This window comes from Centrocercus urophasianus, unplaced genomic scaffold, assembly GCF_019232065.1.
Source record: "Centrocercus urophasianus isolate 14NV4802_14NV808 unplaced genomic scaffold, USGS_Curo_1.0 seq_11, whole genome shotgun sequence".
Classification (NCBI taxonomy): Eukaryota; Metazoa; Chordata; class Aves; order Galliformes; family Phasianidae; genus Centrocercus; species Centrocercus urophasianus.
In genome coordinates, this window is record NW_024884253.1 from 82,799,536 (window position 1) to 82,823,187 (window position 23,652).

Here is a 23,652-nt window from a genome sequence, read left to right on the forward strand (position 1 = left end):
GTATCCACAGGAAGAAATGCCCAGAACTTTATGCACAAGTTGCAGTTCTATTTATTTTTCTTTTTTTCTTCCCTTAAAGTGCTTTAGGTCAGAAAAAAAGTTGTTCCATGCATGTCAAATGCTCTCCTGGTTGTGACTGCACTGCCACAACTGACACTACTAACTAAAAGGATCTTACTAAAGAAAGGCACTCAGTAAATTCTGACCATGATCTCAAACTGCAGAATTGTGTTACTAGCCTCTTGTTAATTAGACTTATCTTTTTTTCTCAAGCTGACAGTATATTAAACCTCACATCCATTGAGTTGGTGAGACAGGATTCTATTTTATATAAGACCTGTGTTTTATGGGAATAAGGTTGGATGATCCAGCTATAGCTGATGAGAAAGGAAGTGATGGATTTTCTAAAACTAAATCTGAACAAACAGGCAAACTGAATATATCTATTTCTCTTTGACTGAAAAAGCAAACTGCAGAAAGAAGGTAGCAATGCTATTAAGGCAAAGGTAGCAGAGGAAAGGTGCCTGCTAAATCGTATCTCGTCAACCAAACTAAGAGACCTGTGAGGGGCTGTATTTGAGTTACAAGAATTGAGTGTACATGTTTGCACTCATATATGGAGGAATAATGAGAAAGGTGGTCTATTACCTTTGATGTCTACTGGAAGCTCAACTAAAAAAAAAAAAAAACAAAAAACAAACCAAACAAAAAAACAACAAAACACAAAGCAAATGAGAGATGAAAATCTGCATTTCTGTACTCCAAAGAAGGCTCTTACTATAGGATTTGAGTCTTCTGTGGTGTAATTCTGTCTGTAATTACATAGGAACAGCATTTGTGGTAGCGTCAAGACATATATTACCTGCATTAGGTCTTGAACAAACATGACTTGAGAGGCGTAGGTGTTCTCTAACTTACTCTGTCCACAACACCAGTTAATTGATTTTATTGAGTGCTATGGGCACCCCAAATTTTGAAAAATTGTGCCCTCTAGTGGCTATTGCCACTAGACCTGCTGTACTTTGCCACTTTCCAAAAATCTTAGTGGTCCTTCAGGCCTTTGGACTTCACAAGCATAGAGGGCTGGCAAGGCTCAGCACCAAGCAAGCCATTTCACTAAATGAACTGAGAGGTTCTCGGTCTCCTTTTTGCTTGAAGAAGATAAAGCTTGCTTGTAATGATTTTTTTGTAATTCATTTAATATTTGCAGTTCTTAACAGGTTTGTAATGTAATTTGCCTCTCACTGTCTCCTGGAGGGAGGAGGAGGAGAGGCGAAAATACTGCCTACTGTGTTTGAATACATCTAACCAAGGTATTTATTTACTCCTGCACCCCCTTATGTCATTTACCTCACAGCAATTCTCTTTGGGTTTTGTACAGCTCCAATTTAAAGCTTATACCAGCAAATTAGCATTTTCAGTGTGAGAAACATTCTCAGCAAAAATTGCTTCTCTTTGGGCTTTGTTTGCATGCAAAGCCAGACCCATCCTGGCATTTTACTACAAGCTGGTTGTCTTTATTGCATAGAGAAACCAAACTACCTGGGGGTGGTGAAGTCAAAATCAATAGGCAGGCAAGATACTTGCAGTTCTTCAGAGGTGCCCTTATCAACTCCTTCCAACAGCAGATGCAAAATTAGTCCATGTGCTTTAATAATTAACAGTAGTGATAAAAGTTTACAAGGTATCTTTAAGTTAGACTTTTCTTCCTTAATAAAGTTTGTAAACTATACCTCTGTTTTTCCATCTGCTTTTTGATCTAAAGCCTATCTTAATATAGTTATCATCAACAAGCAGAAGGGCGTGTTAACACATTCCTTTTGCTAGCATAGCTACAGGCTAGAAAATACTTGAACTTTAAGAAAAGAAAAAAAATCAAAACAATACAGTAAGATCAAAGCAAAATGTCTGATAATTTTTCTTTTACAGAGTTTCCTTCTTTTCCTCCTTGTATTTTCAGACATGCTTCTGCATTTGGAGGTCACCCTAAGCTGTTCTTTGGAGAAAGCTGACATGGAAGCCTTGATAGCATTAAAGCGATCCCAAAAGGGATTAGGATCAGATCTGAGGGCAAAATTTCTGCTTCAATCAAGCTGGACTGTTCCACTGCTTTTGTTTTGCATACAAGAACTCAAGATGTGAAGCCAGTGTGGCAGAAGCAGCTCTGCAATAAACGCTGACGAGGACGACTTCACTAAGCATTTGGCTTTTTCTTCTTTGAGATAACATGTGGTAATAGAAATAAATCAGACCTAGAAAGACAGATCGCTTCCCAGCCTTTCACTTAGCAAAATGGACTTATCCTGCAATGGGACGTTTTTCACCAAAACCACTTGTTTGTATGCATCTGCACTGAGTGTGTACTCTCGTTGAATCTGAGTCCACAGGCAGAAGTGGACACCACGTCAGAGGATCCTAAGTAAGTATCGTGTATTAGCCAAAAATAGCCCAGTCTGATTTTGTTGGAAAATAGAAACCAGTAAAGTAAATGTTATATGCAGAGGTATTAGGATACAACTAACTGGTGCTTCTTTTAGCCAGGATGCTAGATTGGAGACATGAAATCAGAGCTCTTCTTTTAGCTCTGCTATCAGCCTGACGCAAAGGCAAGTCATTGTACTTTTGTGCATCAAACAGGGAGGGATTCCTGTTCTAAAAATGCTGATAATGAAATTGTCTCCTTCCAGTAGGGGTATGGAAATCCTCTGACATGGAGGATGGTATCTAAATATTAAAGCATATTATGATCATGCAGTAATATTAGGGCAAGACTTAGGCTGATGTCCTGGGAAACACAAACATGCCATTGGTCCCAGGCTTCTGATTTAAATATTTTGATGGTTGAATGTCAAACATTAGAATTACACTCTTCTGAATGAGCTGCAGACAAAGAAGTTGCAAAGAAAATAACTGTGGTAAAATCCAAAGAAGAATCCCACTGCAGAATCCAGCAATTTATCAAAATATTCTAGAAGAGAGCAAAGTAAAATCAATTAGGTAGGCTGGGAATTACCAAGTGCATGTTTAAGTTCAACTGCAAAATAATGACTAGGAGTAGCAAATTTAGCCCCTGTGGGGCTAAAGCACTCAGCACAGGGGACTTGTGTCATTCTGCACTAAAGACTCCATATAAGCATGTCTGCTGGTAGGTATCTCTGGTTACAGCCTCTGGTAATAGACTAACTAGCAGTGTTTACAGAGAGCAGCTCTGCCTGGAAGTGTAGGGTAGACTAGCTTGTGGTGGGACACATTGGAAGCAAGTGATGCCTCACAGCTCCCTTAGAGGCTGTGTGCTGTGCCTCTTAGGAATAGGAAAGCCTTGCCTCAGTCCCTGATGTATCAAAAAAGTTGGTGGTGCATCTCTAGTGACCAAGGTGTTTTAGTTGGCGTGGGCTGGGATGAAGATGGTAGAGTTGCTTTTCTTGAGCTGTGAATGGAAAACTGAGGAGACGTGTCCAAGAATGGGAGTTGCAGATATAGCAGTTATCGTAGTGTTCTGTTAATGGAAATGATTGCTGGTAGCCTTGTACTAACATGTGTCATGGCCCTCTTTACAATCTCACTTACAGGCCCGCAGGCAGGTGCCTGCATGCAGAAGCTGATGAGTGCAGTCATCTCTGTTTTACAAAGATCTGGTGCAGTTATTTGGTTCCTGCTAAATTGAAAATGCAGGTTTCCCTGAGCAAAGCTTTGCGTGCTGTGCTGTGTGTTTTAGGGACCATAAGAGAACTTTAAGATGTAAGGACAATCCCTCGTAACATTCTGCTATACAGTTAAACCCAAAGTTGTTTTCTAGAATATCATCATCTTCCTGTCTATTGTGGTGAGATTTTTACTCCTTTGTTAAAATCTAGCTTGCTGGCAACTGCCATCACTCTTAAGCTTTTAAAACTTCTTGTTCAGATATGTTTTATTTCAGTGTTCATTTTAATTACATTCTGAGGTTACCTGACAGTCATTGCTTGACTCGTCCTGGCACTTACACAAAGGCCCCACCTACAGCTGAGGTATGAGGGAAAACAGAGTATAACCTGATTCCACTGCAATGTGCTCATGTGAAAACTGCTGCAACTGTTTTGCAAGATTTGACAAAACGTGAGCTGAACATGAGCTGCAAAAAGGGAAAGATCCATGAACTTCTAAAACCAAGTTTCTTTGCTCTTTTTTTTAATTGCAATATAGGAATTGGAAGTGGGGAAGCATTATACTGCTCTGCAGTCAGCTTCCTCTATCTCAAAGATGCCTGTTGCATACCTATATTCTCATTTTCAGAGATCTAAAGTCATTTCAAAATAAAGACTTGTCACAAATACACCTGCAATAACTATGTGAAGTCAAGTCCATTCTGTGACAGAGGCATCCTAGAGTCTGTGTTTTGTAGGGTTGCCTTTCGTTCCATCAATTATTTTATTTTATGACTGGTTTTCTCTTGTCCAGGTGCAAAATATCTATTGGCATTGCCTGTTTTCTGCCACCAAACTGAGTTAGTCGTGGAGTAACCTGTCCTACAACGCCTCCCTCTGCTTCTTGGAGCCTCAGTAGAGGACTGCCCTAGTTTTTGGAACATCCAAATTTTGTGATCTTGAACACTTGATCATCTCAAAGAAGAAGTAGGTACACTATACTGAAAGCTGTAGATACTGCAGGCTGTATTTTATCCTTTTGAAGGCAGCTTGAGACATTTTATATATCCCTTAGGCTCTGAGCTTTTAAAAACATACCTTGGCCATATTTTTAAGCTTTGCATCACTGCGAGGGTAAGACGTATTTTATTTTTGTTTTGTATAATTAACACTTTAAAAATAATATTTAATTTTTTTAAAATGAAATATAAGTCCATAAACATTGTATGACTTAGTAGGACCATGACAGCCAGTAAGACTATTTACTTGCTACGTAGTCAAAACATCTCCAAGTGCATACAGACCTTTCAAATCTACCCATCACTAACCTGTGGGTAGTTTTCATTCTTTTTACATTGTGTGTTAGGTAGAAGAAAGAGAAAGTTTAGGAAACGTTATTGCTTCACACAGTATCTTAATATACATCTACCACCCGCTGTGCATATCTAATGCACTATCTACCACCTAGTATAGCCTGATATTGCACCATAACAAAATTCGGCAACAGTATGGAAGAAGAAAGTAGCTTTTCATCTTGTGAGTAGGCCTATGTCTTCCCATCTCCATCAGGCAAATCCACTGAAGCACTATTTCCCCTGCCAGCACTGAGGTATTCAGATTCTGTTAATTTAAACTTGTCAATACTGGACAGATTCATTCAGATTATCTTTCTGAAGATGATTCGAAGCATAGGTTTTTCCCCAAGATGCTTCCATTCCCTGCACCTCCGCTGACTTCTGCAGAAGACCATCTGTACGACTGAAAAGATGCTGCATGTACAGCTGGCAAAACTGAAATGAGGCCATGCAGACTCATTTGTGCTGTCAGACTTACTGTTTATGCTTGCAGTTGCCCTTATAAACCGTAACTTCAATTGTTCCAAAATTAAGCATGATATTTTGCTCCAGGTAGCAACTTGATGTGAAAGGCTTGGCAGGTGATTAGTTAATAATATCACTTAATCTGTTTCAGTAATTTAAATATTGTCAGCAGCTGAACGTGCCTATTGCGAAGTAGCTGCTGTAAGGATGCTTAATCTCTTCATAAAACGCTTTTGAGATCTACTGATGAAAGTTAGGTGGTATTACTATTATTGTTGTTGTGTCATAAATTTGGGTGTATGCTACAAAATATTTTCTCTGAGTACTCACTTTAATTTGGATTTTAAACAGGCCGTTGTAGCCAATGTGTATTTCTTTCAAGCCTGCTTTCACAGATTTTGCTGGATGAAGAATGTACAGGCTATTTGTATTAAGCCTGAATTCTACAAGCATTAACTTTGTGAGGTTGATAGCTGAGATACTGCTGTTTTCTGACTGTGACGCTGCTAATACTGTGTGGAGTGTGATGGAGGAAGATGGGTCTTTGCACAAGGAGGTATAGCTAACGAGTAGGTAGACAAACCCACCTGTTGAGTTTTTCAGTCAGAGACAAACCCAAGGCAAACAAACTCCTAGGTTAAAGGTAGGTAAAAAGATTTGTTTGTCTGCACCACTGATGGCAGGGCTTGTTGTCCTTCCTGGAGCAGAGCACATAACAAAGCGTGAAGTCCCCATTTCACTTTGTGCTTTCCCTGACTGTGATCCCTGTCCATCTGATGAAGCAAATTTCAAGTTCTGCAAAACATTGTAATTAGTCACATATTTCAAGTCTTTTGCTCTTTATGCAGCAAAGAAGAAACCACAAGGAGTTATGTTTACTGCATACACACAAATATGAGGCCTAGAAACTTGTGCTGGTATTCTGGCTGGTTTCTGGCACCTCCTGCAACAAAGCGCTTTGGAGGGGAAAGTACAAGAGTTAGAAAGTGTTATGTACAAGTTTAGTGATTAATCATAGTTTAATGTATACAGGAGGATATGCAATATCACTTAATCCCATTCTGAAGTTGCTAGGTGTTCCCATAATGATACGCATGAATCACCTGGCATGTGCCTAGAAGGACAAACATCTAGCTCTCAATGTAAAAGGCTGTTCTGCTATAGTTTCTTCTGCTACAGAAGACCTAGTATGTCCTCTGAGACAAGAAGTCTTCCTTCCCTCTTGTAATTGTTATTCTGACCCAAACAACAGTAAATGGGCAGCAGTACTGTGCAAGTACATTGGCTAATAGCTGGATCCAGGAGCGGGTCTTTCTGATGTTGCTGAGACAACTGAAACAACCTCACTGATGGATGAGCCTTTGTTTCTGTTTTTAGTGATGCTGTGATGTGTGAGGAACCAATCTATTATCCTTGCACTACAACAGGATTTGCAGAAATAGTAGCAGAACACTTGGATGGTCCAATTTAGCCTGTGTTATCTTGCTCTCTAGGAATGTCCTGTAAATAAAGAAAATTGCATGCAAAGAATGAACAACTACCAATCCTCAGCACAAGTGTCTCCTCAGGACTATAGATATAGGATTGCTCTTTGCAGACTTCTCTGTTACCTCAATACACCAAGGCCTTGCAGATGAGATTTCAGGGTACTACATTGACTGTCTGGAGGAAAGCATTGCAATCTGCAGGGTGCAAAAACCAAATCTTTATGTGTTTGTTATTTATATGCATATTTCCTGCTAAGCTTTCTTGTGAGGATGCAGATGTTAAGTGCTCAGAACCTTCCCTGCATGAAGCAGCCCAGCAATGTGCAGCCTGGATGGATGGTGCTGTGAGGAATAGCCTTGGGCTGCACTGAGTAACACTTCCCTGGGGAAGGCTCTGTTTACCACCATGACGTGTCACTGATGGAGGCAGGAGGGAGAAGGTGCCTGTAATCCATACCCAACCCTAAGAATTCCCCCTGCCTCCCAGGCTCTTTCCTTTATTTTCACAGACACTTTCGGAGCCTGCTGGTAATGAAAATTCAAGATCTATCAAGAGAAAATGAGAGGAACAACAAAGCAAAGAGGATGCCTCAGTGCTTACTCTCCTTTCAGTGGCTCTTCTGGGCTGTGGTTGACTGTATGAAAAAACCCTGCTTCATTCCTGGGAACCAGAAGCTGTTTATGTGAAGGGAGAGAAAAATATGCTAGTAGAGGATTAAAGATTTAATAGTCATAAAGTAAAACATGTTCTGTAATGAACTATCAACACTAATTGACTAGTTTCTGCTATTTTGACAATTGCCAGGTGTTCTGCAGTGGCATGATCTGCACCTGCCTGTGTTATTTCAGCAGCACAGAGGCTTTCCTCTCCACCAAGCTGCGTCTTGCTCTGCAAATCTTCCCTGAAAAGGACTGGGAGCAGTTGTTTGGCATGTTGCCATGTTTCAACAAGGCAAAGTGCAAGGTCCTACACCTGGGCTGGGACAACTCCCAGTCATAGACTGTGTCATGGATTGAGAGTAGCTCTACAGAGAAGGACTAGGGTACGGTGTATTAAAAATTGGACATGAGCAAATGTACACTTGCAGCCTGGAAAGCTAACCATATCCTGGGCTGTATCAAAGCAGTGTGACCAGCAGGACAAGGGAGGTGACTTCCCCCTCTGCTCCACTTGTGTGATGCCCCGATCTGCAGTACTGCATCCAGGTCTGGGAACTCTAACAACAAAAAGGACATGGAGCTGTTGGAGCAGGTCCAGAGGAGGGCCACAAAAAAGGGAAGTCTCTGGGGAGAGCTGAGAGCAGATTTCCAATATACAAGGAGAACATATCAGACAGATGGATACACCCTTTACCAAGGCCTGAAGTGACAGGATGTGTCAGTGGTTTTGAATTGAGAGTGCATTTAGATTAGATGTAAGGATGAAAGGCTACACTGTGAGGGTGGTCAGACACTGGAACAGGTTGTCCAGAGGAAATGTGAATGTTCCGTCTCCAGAAATACTCAGTCTCATTGGACGGGGCTTTGAGCAACTTGACCTACTAAAAGATGTCCCTGCTCACAAGGTAGTGGGTTAAACCAGATTATTTTCAAAGGATGCTTTTAATCTAAGCCACTCTATGGATCAGGAAACCCCCTTGGGCTCATAGTTTTCATACTTGCCTGTCTGTACAAAAGTGGCCGTGGGAGTGCTCCTTGGAAGCTTTCTCCTGAAGAGTCTGGCATGGGGCTAATGGCTGCCTAGAGGTGCAAGGCCACTCCTGCTATATGAGGATGTCTGGGAGACCTGAAGCACACCTGTACCAGGCAAGCTCCTGCAGCCCTGTACCTTGGTCTGTTCTAATCTCTCCCACAGCAAATGGGAGAGATCACCTCACCCTTTGAGGTGAACATGCATGCCAAGCAAAGACTTGGAGCAAATGTGCAGACTTTGACTACTTGGTCTCTTCAGCATTCAGAGTTTGCAATGGGTGTTGTAGCTTGCTGTTAGTGCTACTGATTGGGTATTAGGAGTGACTGTGGCTCAAGTTCATGGCTCAGTGTTGATCTCTGAAAGTATCTTCTGTTCAGCAAATTATTCAATGTAATGGATAAGAAAAAAGGAGGAAAACAGCTGATTCTGGATCTGGATTCGTCTGCTTCTGAAGCTATAATAGTACCGTCTTCTGGCAAATTTAATCATCTGATGTCTTTGAGCTCCAAGCTTGATATTCTCCCTGTGCATGGCACACCAATGCCCATACATACTGTACTTCCAAAGACTGGAGGACAAAACATTAAGAAGCTGTTGTCATATTCCTGTTCCTAGAAGCTGAGGGTGTGTCAGACAGCCGAGTGAGGCCAGAGTCGCACCCTGCGGAGGATGTCTGTCCCCATCCCTCCCCGTCCCTGCACCAGCTCCAACACGTGCCTGTTTGCATAGATTGTTCAGCCCTCTGCCCCGGCCATGGGCTGTTTTCCTCCTCCCTGAGTTAGTTTCCTGCTGGCTTGAACTGCCTTATCGGCATATCAGCCATGTGCCAGCAGGGAGGGGAGGTGGGCTGGTGTGGACCCACTCTCCTGCAGAGCTTCTGTCAGCCCAACCCCAGCATCGCACCACACCCTCTGACACAGAACTGAAGGACTCTTCAGCTGTTCCCAAGATAGACGTCTAGATAATAACAATAGACAATAAGAGCAGTGTACTGCTCACAAGCATTTTTGGCAGACAGCAGCAATGCGGATACCAGAGTCTGAAGAGCAATGCTAGCTCTATTTGTTATGGCAAAGCTATTGACACAAAGGCACGCATATCCAAGTGCTTTTCTTTGCCTTCTGTTGCACTTTATCTCGACGGATAAAGATTTATCTGAATTAATTGCATCCTGTTATCATAATGGTAGCTACTTTGAAACTGCTGGTAATTACACTTCAGAAATCTGCTACTAAGATTGGTATATTGAAATTACTGCTCCTCCCATCATTGCATTTCAAAAATATGTATGTTTCCATTTCTAAAATTGTATTAATATGCCATGTTCCCAAGTCTTGGTCCTGAACTGAACTCAGAAAGATGCACATGGTCTCAGACGTATTTTGAAGAAATAGGCCTTTCTAGTGAAAGCTATCCTTTTATCCTTTTCCTTTCTCTCTGAGCTGGACCAAATCTAGAATTTCAAAGGGGTCTAGTTTAAACTTCCCTAAGTGAAAGCAGCAGTAATTGGGAATATGCTTATACCACAGAACTGAGGTCTGCTTAAGTTTTAAGACACTTAAGTTTTAAGTACAATTTTCATGTATATGACAAGTTCTAATAAAAACAATCTTAGCCCATAAAAATCTGAGCCTCTCAAATATTTCCACTGGCAAATTGAAGGCTAGATAAACCTTCTTGCTCCATCTTTGGTTCAGGAAGCATTTAAACAAATAGATAATCCTGTTCAGTGGGACATTCAACTGCATTGTGCTGAATGACAAAGGTACACTAGAGTTGAGCATGCAAACAGTTCATCAGAAGAGTTTTCAGTGCAGATCAAAATGTCCTCCATCTTTCAGCCATGAAAGAACACTCAGGGCCAAATTTGATTCTCTAGTTCAATCTTAGTAGCCAAAGCTGAGTTTTTAAGATCTAAGCACCTGTAGGATGATATTTCTTCCTAGATTTACCTATTTTCATAGGTGCTGAATGCCTTCATTTGTGTCAGAACTGAGAGGCACAGAACAAATAGGGCTTTATAGCTTATTCCTGGTGGCCAACTGCCAGCTTGCATGAGAAGTTGGCCACTTCTCTTACAGTGTTTCCAGGTTATGGAACAATATAAAGAAGCTTGCTAATTAAGGACTTAAGTCATGCTCCGATCTTTTTTGAAACCATGCTGGAATTGTCCATAATCTTCTGTTTATCAGCTATTGCTAAAGTTCATTTATTTATAAGCATGACAAATAACCCTCATGTACATTCCTCCTGTGATTTATTGTGCAATTGTTTTGCATTCCTCAAATGTAAAATAAGCCATCAGAGTAAGACGTGATGCAAGATATTAATTTGTAAGAAACAAATGGAGAATTCCTTGAAATGAACAATGAAAAACATAAACAAACCCGCTGCTTTATATTCTACTGATAAGATTCTAGCTGAAAAGTTAATTTTGATGAGCGCACCATGAAATGTGTACATTGTTTTATTGTAGAAAAGATACTGATTACAGTATCTGTCACAATGTTAGTTAGCGCTCCAATAATTCATAGACTTGCCTTGAAGACTGGGCTGTTGTGGGCAGCATCACTTTAGGGCCTGCCTCTCATTGACTTCCAGCTGCAGAAAGTGCAATCTGATCCAGATTCCAAAAGGGAAAAAAAGAGCTGGTTCAGGCATATTGTGCATGGTGTCAGTGGTCATTTTTAGATTTAATCTCCACTCCTCCATTCTCCAGTCTTGTAACAGCTCATGGTCCAGGAAGGTGAGCTGTAATTTAGGCACTATGGGAAGATATGGAAATTGTACTCTCTTCCAAAGGCTTCAGGAGACACAAGACTGGGACTGCCTGAAGAGTCTCTGCTGTGTAAGGAGGGGGTGTTTCTTTACTGCCTCCACTGATCTCATCTGTCCTAATTAAAATCATGCAGCAAGAAAACACCCTTGAGTTGCTTGGGGCTTTTGTGGATAAACAAGCGCTTTATGTTCCCCCAGAAATCAATGAATATCTAGTATATGGCACAGAGGGATTAATCAAAGACAAGACTGGAACCTTCTTCACAACCATTAGTTGTAAGATCCTTGAATTAACACGACTTCCTTAACCAAACTTATATTGGCTAATGCGTTACACAGGCACAATATAGATTGTGCTCTTATGGTCTTACAGGATAATCCAATTCCTAACCATCCAAATAGGTATATGAGCAAGCATGTTGATGCTGATTACATTGCTTTTGATTATACTACTAGTTTGTCCTGCTTCAGCCTGCTCCAGTCATTCAGAAAAGCTGTTTGGCCTTGCTACAAACTGCCAATGAGCAAGCAGCTCATGGCAAGCCCTGAATGTGGCTTTTCTTGCTTGTTCACATGCGCTTTGTTGGATGGTCACCCTGCACTCTTTCCCTTGAGTGGCCATTTTCTGTAGTCTGCCTCCTGTTCGCTAATTGCAAGACTTTAACAATCCTTGTAACCTATGCCCTTCTATCAGGCTGGTTGAGATTGGTCAGAGGGTTCAAGAGCTACTAGAGAAGGCCACACCTGTATCTCTGCTGGCAAGTACAGATGCATACCCATGTGAACAAGCACATTATGATCACAACTATTTTTGTAGAAGCCTGATGAAAACCCTACAGAAGGTCTTAGCACTAATGCTGAGAGCCCACTCTTCCAATTGAGAGCAGGGCCAGTCTCTAAAGATCCAGAAAGTCTGTAGTGGAAGTCTCTTAGACAAATATAACACTGATTAACAGTAATGTAACCAAATTTCATCTTGGCAAGAGCTGAAACAATGTACAGAGCTCTAACATTACTGGAAATTTGTGAAATAAGCAGGCTGTTGCTTGGTTGTTTTGTTCTGCTTAATACCAATTGTTTAGAAAAGAAAACTTTTCTGAAAAAGGAAATCAAGAGCGTTTCTCCATCCTACTGTTGCTGCAATAACAGGAAACAAAATTCGCATATGCAGAGTTCAGCAGATAAGAGCTGAATTGTAGGGGGGGGGGTTGTGGTTTTTTTGTTTTTTTTTTAAGTAGTTGGTAGCAAGTGATCCGAGAGAAAACCAAACTGCTTGCCATTCGAGTGAACTGAGCCCTGTGACTTCCAGGACCTTTGCAGAAATTAGGATGGAGATCACCAAGGAGCTTTAGGAGACCTCACTCCTGAACCAGAAAAATGACTCCAAGTTCACCAGTGCACTGCCATTGGTTGGCAGTGGTGCTGTAGAACTGTCAACAGGTCAACTGTCAACAGGTCTACTGGAAGGTGACCTGGCAACCTGGGAAAGGCAAGCATGGCCAGTTGTGCCTCTTCCATGAGTTTCTGCAATGCAGGGTCTGTGGCTTTTCTGATCAAATGCCTAATTCACTAACAGATGAAGGAAGTAATCCAGGTGGTCTTTAGGCTCCTTGCCCTGGTCAGCTAGTGGTGGTCTTCCCTCACATGGAAAAATACAGTAGTATTTCAAACTCTGAAACTGGAAATGCCTTGAGTAACCTATGGGATTAAGGTTTCTGCAGCAGTGCAGCACCATGTAGGCTCTGGGGACAAAAAAAAAGAAAAAAAAAGTGGAATGGTTCCCTTAATGATAACAGCAATATGATTTTCAAGAGTCGAGGGTGCTACACAGCTCACCTTGTCTGGTGATGCTGAGCAGTTTCCCCATAAGCTTCTGCATCCATTTAGTTTCTTAGGTTAGCATGTAATGTTTTGTTCCACATTCATGTTCACAGATCATGTAGTAATAGCAGTGGATTTCACTTAATCCCTCCTTTTTACCTAGCCTGAGAGTTAATCCTGCTTTCTGGCAGCCTCTTATTGTCTGCTAAACCTGGCGACGCTGAAGCACACACTTTCTGAGTCAGGGCTTGCTCTCTGGCTGATATTTGGTATATGCATATAATGTGTCAGTAAAAGAACTGCAAGAATCTGTCTTCAGCAGTAAAAACCAAAGCATTTTTAAACAGCTGAAATACAGACTGTTGTCTTTTGTCAAGTGTGGGCCAAGACACAGGCAGGTACTCATTTCTGGGGATGTGTAGCAGGGGGAGGGTGCAGATAGGGCTTCTGCAAACAAGAGCCTGTGGGAATGCAGAGCTCCTGCCCCAAAGAATTTATAATTTAGGAAATAATGTGTTTCTATAATGTATGTTTCACCCAAAGGTCCAATCACGCAAATTATTTTAAGGACAGAAATTAAGCTTGTTAGGGTAGCATTATTAAACCATCCACATGTTGTTGCCTTTAGGCTGGGCTGCATTGCAGGCATGTTTGCTGGCTTAAATGCTTTTTTGCTTGTCTTGACATAGCAGAAAAAAGTACTGTTGTTTTTTTTTTTTCCTTTTGAGGGAAGATGGAATACTTTGAATAGCATCAGCCTGGCTGGGATTCCTACTCATACAAATTGCTGTATTGCTTAAAATGCAGAACTAAAAAACTTTCTCTAACTGGTTAACAGCTCCTTCTTACTGGCTCTGACACTCTTCCATCCACTTGCCCACTGTGCTTCCACTTCCCTCCACAGCATCCTCTGCTGTGTTTCCTACCTGGGAATGCACCTCTTACCTACCTTCATTTACATAAATTAGTTTTAGAAAATGTGTTTTCCTCTCTGAAATAAGGAAACAAGGATCACTAAAATGCAAAAATAAAGCAACAGCTCTATCACTAATGTTACTGAATCTTTGGCTGCTTGGGAAGTGGTAGATGATGCTCTGCTTAACACCTGGGTCACCTAAATTTCCATCAGGTGAGGTGTAGCTTGCAAGGCTGCTTGCTGCTGTGACACACAGCTGAGCAATTCTCATCACATCTTAGCAGGGAAATAACTACAGCCCAGCCATTCTGCTACTATTACTTTTTAACTTAACTGGGAAATGTGTCATCTTTAAAAAATCCGTAGGAAGTATGTGAGCTGGCAGTGTTGTTTGCGGAAGGCAACAACATCTTGTTGTTTGGCATCTGTTACTCGTGTTTATTGCTTGCGTATGAATGGTGAGATGTAAAAGCGAATATCTACAGCAAACTGGTGCACATGAGTTCACTCTGTGGAGTTTTTAGACATTCATTGCAAGTTTCTCAGAAAAATAAGCCCAAGTCCTCTCTACGGAGCTCCAGAGCAGCATCTCTCTACTACTGAGCTGCTCTAGAATAATTCATGTCTACTTGTAACCAGAGACAATGGATACTCCCTGCTGTCTAGTGACTAACTAAGCTTTAAATGACACCTTCAGTGGGATAAGTGCAATTAAATCATCTTCAGTAGATCTGGGTGGCTAAAACTTACTGGAACTTAGTCAGCACTTCTGTGGTAATAGGCAAAACCTATTGCCACTCACCAGTGGTGAGGATCCTCAGCCAAAAATTCCAGGTGTCGACATAGCTGGAGAACACTGGCTGCAAGCAAAAATTAGCTCTGTGAAAACAATTCTTGATTAATAAATCACTGGAAGCTTTCATAAGGCCTAATTTAATGGAATTTAAAGATGAGAGGGGATTAAATGAATAAGAGAAAGCATCCCGCAAGAATTTCCCCCAAAGCACCGAGGGTGAACAAGAGAAGGGAGAGAGGAGCGCACTGTGTTGGAGTTGTGTTATGCATGCCTCTGAGGGGTGGTGCACACTCCCCCTGGGGCAAACCCCACTTGCTGCATCCCACACAGACTCTGATGGGAGAAACCAGTGCTCACAGGGAACAGGTGGGCAAACCCTGCCTTTGTATTCAGCCCATGAGCCAACAAGGCGCGTTGTGTCTCGCTTGGTTCTCCTTTTCCTCTCTCCCCCACATGCTGCAGCAACCCCCTACCTCCCATCTCTGAAAATAACGCCTCCTTTTCAGGTGGCCCCTGCAAGGGACAGGGTATTCAGAGCAACAACACCCAGCAGCAAATGTATTTGATAAAATGCAAATATTTTCCTGACCAGTTCAGTGGCAAGACTGTTATTCAGACAGAAAGGACTGACTGTCTTTCTGCATGAGCTAGATGAGCGTTTTTGTTAGAAGTATAGAACACTAATGAGAAAGAACAGCTGTAGGTATTAAAAGTAGTTAACGAGAGGAAACAAGAGTATTGCTTAAACAGGAAGCTTGACAAAGAGTATGTCATCCAAAGCACAACGATGCTTGAAAAACGCCATGAGAATGACAATAATTTTCTGCCACAGAAGTGGAAGTTGGATTCTCTTGAGCTACAGAATATAATAATTTGGAGTAAATAATTCCCCCCATTCTCACACAAGCACTTTTTAACGTCAAAAACCAACTGCACTGTGGATAAGTGAAAATATTACTCTGTTAAACTGCGAACAGCATTTTGTCTACAGGTATCAACTTTACATTGCCATATCAAAGAAGAATCCTACTAGCATGTCTTTAATTAAAGGCCATTAATCTCATGGCCCTACTGAGAGTGCCAAAACAAACAAAAAAGTGCATTTCTTTCCTTCTCAAAGCAAGAGTGTTGTTACATGAGCGAAGCAGCAGCTATGCAAAAGGTCCCAGAGAGGCAGGACTGAGCAGAATTACCCTGCTAACTGCGGGCTGTAACTGGCACAGCATGGGGAAAAGGAAGGGGAAAAGGAAGGGGAAAGAATTTTCTTCCCAGCCTCTAAAATGTTGCAAAACAAAGCTAATTCTCCACCTAAGGTGATCCAAATGTGGAAAAGGCTCAGCTTGCAAACAGCAGCATAGACACATGGCCTAGACCTTGATAAAGTGCTTATGTGCATTCCCAAGCAGAAGCACAGTCCTTATTTTTTCTGCCTCCTGTTTGCATATTACATCGATTACTTGGTGAGATTTTTTTAGTTTAGCTTTGGAATGCTCCTTAAGGTAAGAGAATGCTAAATAGGAAAGCCCAGAGTCTAGAGGGCCATCTGAGGTAAGGACTGAGGTGGTGATAGAGGAAGGAGCTCTGCCCATTGCCATTTGCCCTGTCACTTCAGGCCCAGGTGGAAATGGGACACATCCCACAGCAGAATAAGGAAGAAGACCATTCACTGTACAAATGACAGTGAAGGAAAGGGAATAATTTCTTAAATTCCCTTCCCCACAACAATTTACAGAGTTACACAAATTTTAGCATCCACGCGCTGATTTTTCATCAGGTAGAACAACTGTTCTTACATTCACTGAAATGCAAGAAAGGTGTGAAACGGTGAAAAAATGAAACACCTGATGTACCACAGTAGAAAATCAAATTATCTCTGCAATGGCATAATGTAGTGTTGCAAAGTACAGCATACATTTAACACTCCCAGTCTTTATGTCTTTCATGACAGACCACACCTGAGTAGCAGTCATCTGACATTCTGGGGAATGAAGGACAGAAAGGAGAAGGAAACCTGAGTCATCTGAGGTAAAATGTTATTATGGGTTTAAAAGCATAGCAGTTCATTAGGAAGATCCCATTTTTTCAAGTGGGTCAAGGTGCTGAAATATTCTGCTTTTCAACCAAAGCTATTTTGCCAATTTTCACGTGGGCAGCCTTTCACTGAAAAAAAAGCAGTTTTCCAAGGAAGATGCATGATTTGTATATGAGGAAAGGAAAAAAAAAAAAAGCTATATTTTTTGATAAAAACATCATTTTTCCTCCATCAGATAATGTTTGCTATCACCTCTATTTGACAGGGAACTTCCTGTTAGCAGTGCTCCAACTCAAAGGTGGGTTGATATCAATGCAAGGTTTTGTTTATTCAGAGATGTCAGGATCAGGCTTTAAGTCTGTAGAAACAAGAGGCCCTGCTACTGTTTTACTCCTAGATGTGCAGCTGATGGGTGTTCAGCCTCCAGGACTTAAGATTATTGAGATAAGGTTTCAGATAAACGTCCAAATGTTTAGATCTTTATCTAACCCGAAGCTCTGAACCTTTAAAGGATTACCCACCTCCAGGGATAATCCTGTAGTGATTTCAACACCTGTACTGAGTCAAAGTGAGTTCATAGTCTCCTGGCCACAAGAAATGGTTCAAGCCCACCATTTGTTTTGGATGGCTAAGAGCATCCACGTCAGATCTGAACATGATTAGCTGAACATTCTTATTTAAAATGACTCCATCATGGGATATCTCCAAACAGTCATCACTTATTACCACGGAAAAAACAACCTGTGACATTATGCTTCAGTGGCCTACAGAGCAAATATGCCCTGCATGTTCTTATGGTGAATCAGAAGCAATAAATAACCCACATTTTTATAGATATTTAAATGAGCAGCTTCTCTGTCAGCATTTTGCTTTGGAAACAGACTTTGCTGCCCTCTTTTGCAGTTGGCAAGAAAATGTGTTCGTGTTGGCACACAGGAAAGCTATACTGTAGGTTACAGTGTTGATCCTAAAGTTTACTGTCAACGGATACAAAGCGTGGCATCTTGAAAGTGGCTATTTCCCTCTGTTACTGCAAATATCTTAGACATGACTGAGGGAACCTTGTTTCACACCTCTTCCAGATTCTGAAGAGTGGGCTGTGCGCTGTTCTCCATCTGAGGCAACAGCTTGTCCAAGTGCCCTGAGCAGCAATTGGACTTTGAGCTTTTTTCAAGCTCCTCCCAAACGAAGTAGTAATTCTTAGCAGGTTTACTGCAGTTCTTCCAGCAAATCCAATAAATTACTCTGGGTGTAGTTTCATTTTGAGACGCTATGCTGATGCTTCACAGAGAAGCAGGAATTGGGAGGAAAGAAAAAACACTTTATAAACATGTATGCACCTGCGTGTATGTATGTAGGTAGTTTCACATTATTTCACCATGGATTTGAAAGTGCTTTACACATGTTAACTGATCATAACACAGAGATCTCCTTTCCTTATTAAAAAAAAAACAAAAAACAAAAACATGCATTATTCTGACAACAAAATTATAGACAGAATGCAATCTTCCCTGGGGCATTTAGGCAAATCCTTCAGCCTTCCTGAGTCCCTCCTTAGTGTGAAAGGAAGGCAGAGGTTTTTAACAGAAGGGTTGCCCAGTAGACTGAACCTGAGCAAGAAAAATAGGGCTTACTATTCCTCACTTGAGAAGCTCATCTGCTGTAAGCAAATATACCTCTGGAAACAACTACTGGCTTTGATCACTCCTGAAGTACAACAGTATTTAAGGAAAAGCTGATCTTATTTTAATCACTGGGTCTTCAGCTCATCTTTGTAATTAGAAGGAAAGCTTGCCTTGACAGTGCTCAGGTGGAATGCATTGGAAACATATGATTAAATGGTTAGCCTAAGTTTAGCATTTCACTTCCAGAAAGCAAAACAATTTTTGGGTGCAAGAGATACTTGAAATACCAAATTAATTTACAATGGCCTATGTAGTGAGAGGAGACAAAGGGTGAAATCACCCTGAATTAAAGTCACTTGAGACTCTGCTGTTGCTTTCAGTTGGGATAGACCTAGAAGATTCTATTTGAAAACGGAGTCTCTACAGATTTAGTTTTGCATTCATGTGGAGTTGAGTTGCAGGGAAGTTTACTGATAAGCAAACCAAATACAGATTGGGTGTGTTATCTTATGCCATGGCCATCTGATCAGTCTGAACTAAAAGCTCCTCCCTGCCATGTTGTGCATCTTACTGCTCAGCAACTTCAGGCAAATGTTTTTAATAGAGTTCTGCTGATTATACTTTCCACAATATGTTGTAAATCTCTGGAAGTGGAGGAGGATGTTTTCCTGGAGAGAAGAAACTTGTTTATCCTTTTAAATAAAACTGTTCTCTAGTAACTCTGTCAGTCTGGCTACCGGCAAGCAGAACTCCACAAAATTATGTCTCAGGAATGTTTGGACTTAGGGAAAATTAAGAATTAGTCTGGATGTCCGCAGCCAGAGAATTGCAGTCAATGGCTCCAAATCCAAACAGAGGCCAGTAGCAAGTGGTATCAGAGGTCTGTCATGGAATCAGGGCTCTTCAACATCTTTATCAACAACCTTGACAGTGAAACAAGTGTACCCTCAGCAAGTTTGCTGATGACACCAAGCTGAGTGGTGCAGTTGATGTAACAGAAGGCAGGGATGCCGTTCAAAGGGACCTGGAAAAGCTTGAAAACATAACATAAAACTTGAGAACATAATGAGGTTCCCCAAGGCCAAGTGTGAAGTGTTGCACTTGGGTTGGACTATTCCAGGTATGTGTACTGACTGGGAGAACTCATTGAGAGCAGCCCTACACAGAAGGATTTGGAGGGTTTCTGGTGGAAGAAAAGCTGGATGTGAGTCAATAGTGCACACTTGCAGCCTGGAAGGTCAACAGTATCCTTATCTGCATCAAAAGTGGAATAGCCAGCAAGAAGAGGGAGGTGATTGTCCCCCTCTACTCTGCACTCATGAAGACCCGTCTGCCTCCATCCCAGGACCCCAGCACAAGAAGGATTTGGAGTGAGTCTAGAGGAGGCTCACAAAGATGATCAAAGGGCTGCAGCACCTCTCATGCAAAGAAAAGCTAAAGGAGCTGGGCTTGTTCAGCCTGGAGAAGGCTCCAGGGAGACCTAATAGCAACCTTCCAATACTTAAAGAGAGCTTATAAACAAAAGGGAAACTGACCTTTCCTATGATCTGATAGTGAGAGGACAAGGGAGAATGTTTTTAAACGAAAAGAGAGAAGATTTAGGTTAGATGTCAGGAGGAAATTCTTTACTCAGGGAATGGTGAGGCACTGGAACAGGTTGCCCAGAGAAATTATGGATGCCCTGTCCCTGGAGGTATTCAAAGCCAGCTTGGATGAAGCTCTGGGCAATACGATGTAGGGAGTGGCAGCCCTGCCCATGGCAGTGAGATTGGAACTAGATGTTCTTTAAGTTGGGTTCTTCAAACCCAAACCATTCTGTGATTCTATGATTCTATTCTACCTGTGTTTTTCACCACACAGTCCACATCTAATTTATATAAAGATGTGATCCAGGGAGTATTTTCACCCACACTACTGTTATTATCATAGAATACCTACTGCTTGCATCTCTGATTCATTGCTTATTCCCTCACCATCCCAAGAAAGGTTTATCCTTTTTAGGGATTTAGCAATAGCAATGGGATGTTACTGCATGAACAGACAAGGCTGTGTTGTGCACTAGGCAGCCAATAATGTTAAGAGTTCCCAGAAGTTCCTCCAGTTCATTCAGCCAATACTTTCTGATATTCTCACCATCTTCAAATTTCATTCTAGGTTAAATAAAATTTAATGTGTGCCATTTGAGAAGTGCAAATGCATAGAAAACTTGATATAAAGCCATTTCCAGCTCTATTTTTTTATGTGATGGTGAATAAAGTCTTCTCTCACACTTGCTTGTGTTTCTAACACTTGTCTCAGAAGATCATCAGGAAAAATGCCACTTCCTAAACTGGATTTTATAATCTACACTACAAGATATGATTCATAGAATGGACTTTCTGGAATCTGTCAGGTACTTGAGTCTGGAACATTTTGCTTCTCGACAAGAAGGAATAAAACATGCAGTTACCTGTAGGAAATTATGGCTAGCCCATGGTAATGCTGTCCCATGGAAAACCATTGGTAGGAAATGAAATTCTAGATTTTTTCCAATTCATTTTCAAAATTCTGCTAAGTCAGAGTAGAAATTACTAATAACAAGCCCCCTGAACAATTGTTCAGGCATCAGATACATCATTTGTCTCTTTGGATGTCTCCAAAGAGATCCAAAAAAAGTTTTAAAGGTTTCTGTATCTCAGATATTCTGTATCTCAGAGGCTGAAGCTTCTAGATTTTAGGGGAGAGATGAAGTGAGTAGGAGACAGACTAGATATTTGGGTTTAAACTCTAATGCAGATTAAGATTTCAAACTTGTGAAAACATTTCTCCTATTTGGCTGCTTAATTTCAAACTTTGATGTTAGTCTGGCAATTTCTTTTAAGGACAAACATCTTGATAAACAACCACTTAATTCCATTTATTTCCATTTACAGAAGAGCTAAATGAAGCACAAAATGTTCCAGGAGTGCCTGACTCACAGTAAATGGCAGCCAGTCTTTGCTGAGGGCAGCAGTCATGAGACTATGGCCTAGAAAGCGAGGAAAAGAAACACTAATGGCCTGGAAACGTATGGCTTGGAAAGAAACATTGCTCACAAAAGGAGCAGAAACATCTTCCCTCCACCCCACTGAGTCTCCAGAAAGAATTCTTCTTTTCATTGTGTTCATCCTGCATTGCTGACACCCTCATGAAATCATGAATTTACATCAGCCAAGTTCCTCGGTGAAAGAAATTAACATACTGGACTGTTTTGCAAGGTAAAGTAGTGGGTGTGTACCTGAAAATGAATGAAACAACACAGAGAATACACGTTTTAGACTCTATGAACCATGGCTCAGACTGTGTGTTGAATAGTTTTGAATGATGAAGTAGCCTGTTGTTATTAGATTGATGTTTATTACCTGGTGAAACCCCTACAGCTATATTAATTGCATAAGAACACATATTAAACCTGTTGATAGGCAGAAAACAACTCAGTCTCAGTCTTTTCTTTTGATCATATTGCTGCTGTATGTTCTTTACCAGGCATTCAGCTTTTTTTGTAACAGTGGTTTCTCTTTCTGTGACATTCTGTGACAGTTGTATTAATGTTCATTGCTCAGAGAAGGACTGACATAGTACTGTACACAAATCTACTTCCTACATAAGTGATAAAATAGCATTTTTTTTGCATATTAGGCATGAAAATCTGAGCTTCCCGATGCAAAATATTCAGAAAGTTGTTTTGATGCCTGCAGTTCCTTGGCAACTTTCATTTGAAAACTTCTATATCTAGAATATCACATTTTATTGATTAGTAGAAGGAATCTGAGTGATTCTTCATTGTCCAAAGCTGAATGGAAAAGCAAATCCAAACGCCACCTCTTTTCAGAAAGTATGTTTGCAGAGGTCTCCATTTGAGCATAAGATGGCAGCTTACACCTCACTGATCACACATTCATAGGACATCAATGATCAAATAAAATATTGAAAATGGGGAGCATCTGTGAGTCCCTTATCCCTGGCTAGTGAAGTGAGCAGCTCAGCCGTCTGTTCCAGTATAACAAACACCCTCCTACAGCTTCTCAGATTGTGAATGGAGTCTAAAGTGCAGCTGCCTGTCAGGGGAAAGTAAGAGAGGAAGACAGGGAAATGGACAGGAATAGGAGGAAAAGAATAATAATAACAATGCAATGCTTTGAAAAGGTAGGCTTGACTCCAGCTTAACTTCAAAGACCTCTGAGCTGCATGGTAACTTAGCAGCTGGGAGGTTTTCATAATGATATTGTGCACTGTGCTGAAGTGGCTTCTACCACTGCGACGGAGCCACTCTGCAGAAGACTCTGGGGAATTACCTTGGTATTTAATTTGTGTTATGAAAACAGTGAGTTTGACTGCAGCAGGAATAGTTGCTTCCCAAACAGTTACCAGAATCCTATTGTTGTTCTCCTTCTTGTTGACCTTTTTGCTGGTTTTGCGATTGTAATAATGATTTTCCCGTCTTTGCTATCTTGAATTTGTTTGATTTATATTGTGCCAGGAATTCTGAAGGGGAAAAAGCAACCCATCTCAGGCAAAACGTTCTGCTCAACGATGGATTCTTAGTAATTTTTTTGAATGGAATTGTGACTGGAAATGCAAAGTTTTCCTTTCTTTAAGCATTTTAATTACATATGGCCATCACACACAAACATAGGGGTCCGTTTTCAGACATTTCTTCTGCTAGCACACAAGCTTTTAATTTTTTTTTTTTTTGTATTAAATTAAAAACAAATACTGACTTTTTTAGAGTAGAAAGGCTATAAAAAACCTCATAATGGTACTTGCATCCAGAAATTTACAGAGATCAATGACTTCCTTACTTAGTTTTGTTCTCTGATGGTATATACTGTGCTTTCTACTCTATCTTTCACATAAAATTCCTAATTGAAGAGAAAAGCTCTACCAGTCTGCTTTGGATAGCTATAGATAATCTTTCCTCAGAATCCTGTTTGCTGCATCTCTGTGTGCAACCTCTCCTTGACCTCCCATGAAGGTAAAGCTCATATTAAGTCTGGTTTAGCCCATGCTTTACCAGCATATGTCAAAGCAGACAACGGCATA

The 23,652-nt window shown here is 41.0% G+C and overlaps 1 long non-coding RNA gene across 1 annotated transcript; it reads left to right on the forward strand.

Annotated features, from left to right (window-relative positions):
• The first annotated feature begins 1,886 nt into the window (after positions 1-1,886).
• Positions 1,887-22,042, forward strand: LOC122172006. Its single transcript, XR_006172147.1, has 2 exons — positions 1,887-2,419; positions 21,504-22,042. It is a non-coding gene; the product is annotated as an uncharacterized LOC122172006 (long non-coding RNA).
• The last annotated feature ends 1,610 nt before the right edge of the window (positions 22,043-23,652 follow it).